At 38.1% G+C, this 5,195-nt stretch overlaps 1 protein-coding gene across 10 annotated transcripts in view; it reads left to right on the top strand.

The window, feature by feature from the left end:
• The window catches only part of CCNT2 (cyclin T2), a 24,796-nt gene extending 23,898 nt beyond the window's left edge, over positions 1-898 (top strand). For all 10 annotated transcript variants that reach the window (XM_054829739.1, XM_054829740.1, XM_054829741.1 and 7 more), the window contains one exon: positions 1-898. This exon is cut by the window's left edge. The gene's annotated coding sequence lies outside the window, so the exon portion shown is untranslated.
• Positions 899-5,195: the final 4,297 nt, after the last annotated feature.

Here is a 5,195-nt window from a genome sequence, read left to right as displayed (position 1 = left end):
GCATTGTTGAATATTTTCTATCCTTTTATAGTGCATTTCCTTGCCATCTCAGTGCTACTCTTGGGTCTGATTTTTAACAAATGTAATCTGCGTTATGTACTGTCCTAAACTAGACTGTGGGCAGACAGATGAAATAGTAAATGGTCTTAATTTTTCTTTGAAGCACTACAGTACTTTCTTTTTTGAGTCTGTTTAAATAGTTGTGCCATGAAATGCATTTTATACAGCCACTCTGGATAAGCAATATATTGTACTGTAAATATAGCAATTGCTGTCATAACTTGGAGTTAAAATGTCTGGATGGTAACTAGTGCCTGTCTAACGTAAATAGGGAAAGAGCATAGGTCTTCATCCTAAGGTGCTGTTTCAAAAGAAGTATTTCCTACTTTGATTTCAGGAAATTGTGAAATATGGACAAAATGTTGCTATGCTACATTGAGATCCAAACAGTGATTTTTGGTTTCTTTGTAACGGATGTCCATAAAACTCATTGGTTTTGGTTTTCAGTGTAATTGTAAATATGTGAAACTGTATGTGTCTTTGTGTCTGAAACTGAATTCAATGTGATAGGAGGGGCGGAGGGAGGGAGAGGATATGCAACAGGATGCCACCAGTTTTCCCTGATGGAAATCTCTGCATGTTAGTGAAATGTGTGAGCTGCAGCCTGGCTGAGGTGTTGGAAATGAATGGAAATTAATGGGATCAGCATCAGCCTCACAAGTGAATGACTGAATAAATGCAATAAAAGGCTAACAGACAACATTATTGCTCTGTTCATCACTTTGATTACAGATTTTTTTTGTTATAAATCTGAGTACATGCATTATGTAACTTGTAAAATGACGCTGTAGTGGAGACCTTGCTACAACACTATTAAAAATCTTCCCTTTTTGTGAGATATGAGGTTTGTAGAATAGTGAGATTCTTTTGTATGTTGAATCTTAACCTGTTCCTAATGGTGGGAGTGCTGAAGTAATGTATCTCACTGTGATCTGGTACTTCGGTATTTGCATAAAATGGCAGTTCTGTATATTCTTTTGGCTAACTGTAAATATTAATGTTTCATATTAGCATAGTTGAATTTTTGAGGTACAGCCATTTGTGTGAGATTAGAAAAAGCAACTTTATTTCTAAGAACTTGTAAAAAAAAAAAAAGTATTTTCAATAAAATTCCCTACCTCACCTCTGTTGTGCAGAAATTATCCCATTTTCCTATGTTTAATTTTCCAACTTCATTTGTAAACACAAAGAAGATCCCTTTTCAGTTACTGGCAAAATATTGCTGCTTTTTATCAATCCAGTAGTGGAATGCTTGAAAGTCTGAGGCTAATTTGGTTTCTTTGCTTCCTTTACATTCTGGTGCTCAGGTGTTCTATACCTGAAAAGCAAATTCTAGAAATGTTATGCTATCTTAAGCTGCTCCCTCGCTCTACCCTGGGGTTGAGAGCCTGCACCCTGTAATTTTGGTGTATAGTGGCTGGCCATGCTTGATTTTTTTTTTTTTCCTTTAATCGATTTCTTTTTTTAAGCAGTGGGGAGGAAGGGGTGACGGGCTGGGTGACAAGAGCATACCAAGGGTTTTTGCAAGACCTTAGGGGGAAAGGTTCCCAGTCCTTGTTTGGCAATGAAAGGGATTTGTTTGCTTTCTTTAATTGGGATGTAAATGCACATTCCCATGATCAGTTCTAAAAATAAATGTTTTAAAAGACTTGGAAGTATGCCAAAATGAACTAGCTAATTAATTTCTCCTTTCTCTGAAATGCTTAACTCCTTACCCCTTTAAAAAAAAAAAAATTAATGCCAGGAGTGTTCTCTCACATTGCTGCAGGGCATGAGTCTCTGCCTTCTGAGGTGGATATAGCAAACCCAAACCAAATTTTGAAATTAGAATTTTCAGTACTTGGGTTTGATTCCTCTATATTCTGGCACTTAGAATGACACCATTTTTCTTACATAGTTCAGAGATTGTGTTCTTTGACACCACCAGTAAAATTCACTTTCTGAAGCTGTCTCATGGCGTGGGTACCTGTGGGAAGTGGAAAGTAGGAGAGAAAAGATGCTGCTGTGTGTACCACAAGCCCTTCCTCAAGAGACTTCTTGTTCTTTTTTACCTACATGCAAGAACCAGAGTTTTGATAGAAGGGTTGTAGAAAATGGTACCAGTAAAAAAGCACTATTAAATAATCTCAAAAGACTGTGGGTGTTCTGGGCTCTGTCTGCTTTTGAGAAGAAAGGTTGATGCATGTATTTTGAGGTGCAAATTTTTATGTCATTGCTGTTTTGTAGTTTCAAGACTAGGGTAAAACAGCTGGGTTGGCATGCCTAAGAACCCTCCCTTTTCCTGCGATATAAGCAACAGCTTTAGAGCTTTAAATATTACTGTGTAAAAGAAATACTAGGTATCCTCTACAACAGTAGAACAGCGGACTTTCAGATTCTCAAACCCCAAATCTTGAGGAAACTTGGCATCACAGCAGTGGTCATACTACTTGGCAGCCTGCTTACTTTGCAATGGGTTTTTGATTGGTTTTAGAAATGAAGACTGTACTCTTTTTAGACCAGTAAGGCTTGCCCTGCTCAAATACTATAATTAAGCAAGTGTGACCCTCCTCACTGAGTCACCTTTCATTGAAAAGAAAGGTTTTTCAAGGAGGTTTTTAAGGTTTCTCACCCTTTCTCCTTATTACATTAGATACCTTATTACAGGTATCTGAATTATCTGGATTTTGATGTGAAAATCTATGATCTCATTAAGCAAGAAATATGCAAAGTTAGACTTGTTTATAGAATGTTCTACTAGTCTGGACTCAGCCGAGCAACCCAAGGCACCCTAAACCAAAGTTTAGCTGTGCTGAGCGCAGGGCTGGGATGCGATCACATCTCCCCTGTTCTCCAGCATGATTAAGCTGAAAGACCTTTGCTGCAAGTGCTGGCCTCAAACAACCATCTCGTTCTCTTAAGACTGGTTAAACAAAAGCAAAAATGTGCTTTCACATTTTGATTAAAAACTCAGGTTAAAGTTTTACAAACCTTTAAGTTGGAGACTAATTTTACTGTAACTAGCTGGACTAAATATTACATTTAAATTGCAAATAACTAATAAACTTAATATTGGAGAACTTGGACTTTAACAAAAGGTGTTAGTTTTGCTTAGAAGACACATGCATAAGGAGGGGGTTTTGTTATTCTGACTTTTTTTTTAATTAACTGCATATCCTAGAGCATTCCCATTCTTTCCCTCAGTTTCATTTCATGCTAAATAAAAACTGGTACTTACTTTGCAGCTTTGTTGGAGACACTACCTTAATCTAAGAAGAACTAATATACATCATGAATTATGTACATCCCACTTGAGTTCATATGCCAGGGCTCCTAAATTTATTCTGCAAGCTGCTTTAACTGGAAGATACTTTAACCTGAAGTTGCCATGGATTTTTATGGCATGAGGACCAACCGGTATTCCTCAAAATGGGACTGATTAACTGTTTGAACTGTGAAGATTACTGTGATGTTAGGCTTTCTCTTATACTCGCATAATGTTCATTGTTATGTGACATTATACCTACAGAAACTATTAATAAAGAATTTTGCTAGAAGTACTGATTTCTCTTTGCTTTTAAAAAGTTTAGACCAACTCTTTGAAGTCAGACTACAGGAATAAAATAAAGTTTGAAAGCTATTTAAGTAACTAAAATGTTTAGTGCTCTGGGGAAAGTTGATTTTATATGAAACCTAGAACTTCCTTCTTTCCTTTTTGTAAAATACTAATTTTCATGTTACTGCTGGCACTGAAGTCAGGGTCTTGAAGAGACCCTTGAGAGCTCAGTCCTTAACAGTTGTAGGGCTGAGTTTTACTGCCTCTCTTCCTGGAGCCTAGGTGCTCACAAAGGTTCACCCCATTTTGATGCAGTGAAACCAATTTTTTTATTTCTACAGTGTCTTATTCCCCTGAAATTTTAAATTTGAAAAATACTCAGGAAGAAGCCTTCCTTATTAGAAAGAGGACAATTTCAATACTTATACCTGACCTTTTTTTGTTTGTTTTATTAATGTATAATAATGTTCTTCAAATTTTATTGAATTTTGTGCAGTTAGTAGTAGCTAGTTATACTAATCGTAAAAATTATTTTTGCAGTGCAGATGAAGACCGTTACATGTCATCTGATTACATAGTGCTCGCTCAGTGGACTGTCTAGTGATTCAAACAGCACTTTACAGCCTTTGCACATGAGACAAAGGTAATGCTCCTATGTTTTTGCTGCTCTGTATCAGCAAACAGAAGGCTGAGAATTACAACCCGTCGCTCTGAACACAGAAAACATGCCACTCTGTGATGAAAGAGTAGGTTGAGGGGGAGTTGTATCGCTGTGTGTCAGTACTTGATGGGGGGCAATAAGGCAGACAGAGCCAGACTTTTCAGAGTTATCAGTGACAGCACAAAAGGCAATGGGCACAACTTGACATACAAGACAATCTGTTCAAACATAAAAACATTTTTACTGTGAGGGTGGTTGAACACTGGCATGTGTTGCCTAGAGAGGCTGCGGAGTCTCCATCCTCAGTGATACTCAAAGCCAACGGGCCACGGGCCTGAACAACCTGCTTCAGTCAACCCTGCTTGGAGCAGTGGGGTTGGACTCAAGCAGCTCCAGAGGCTCCTTCCAACCTCAACCATTCTGTGACCTGAAACTTTCCATAAAATGCACTAGCTTGTTGAGAAAAGACAGTCACAAAGTTTAGATTCATAATTCCAGCCAGACTAGGAAGTGATCTTGATGTAAACTTAATAAATCTGCACATGGGTACACCTCGGTATCTCTTGTCATTATCACTACAGTACTGCATAGTGATACTGTACCTCGGTAACAAAGGACATATATATGTATGCAAGAACTAGTAGGGTTTGGTGGTGGGGTTTTTTTTTCACTAGCTAAAAATTAGGGCCTGTATAGCTAAATAAAAGCTTCAGTACATTTTATGCCGCTATAGTTATATGGTTTGGGGGTGCTATGGGATCATCACAGCCACAATGACTCATCTGCAAGTTTAAGTAGAGCTTCCTGCAGAGCTTTCACAGAGCTTTCAGTGTTTGCAATGCTTTCTGCCAATAGCATATGTCCCACAGGTTTTTACAGACAAATCGGCATTCCAGCTTACCTTGCCTGTCACATACTGGCGACAGTGATGTGTGGGGG

Source organism: Grus americana, chromosome 6 (genome assembly GCF_028858705.1).
Source record: "Grus americana isolate bGruAme1 chromosome 6, bGruAme1.mat, whole genome shotgun sequence".
NCBI lineage: Eukaryota > Metazoa > Chordata > Aves > Gruiformes > Gruidae > Grus > Grus americana.
This window is presented reverse-complemented; position numbering and strand designations above follow the sequence as displayed.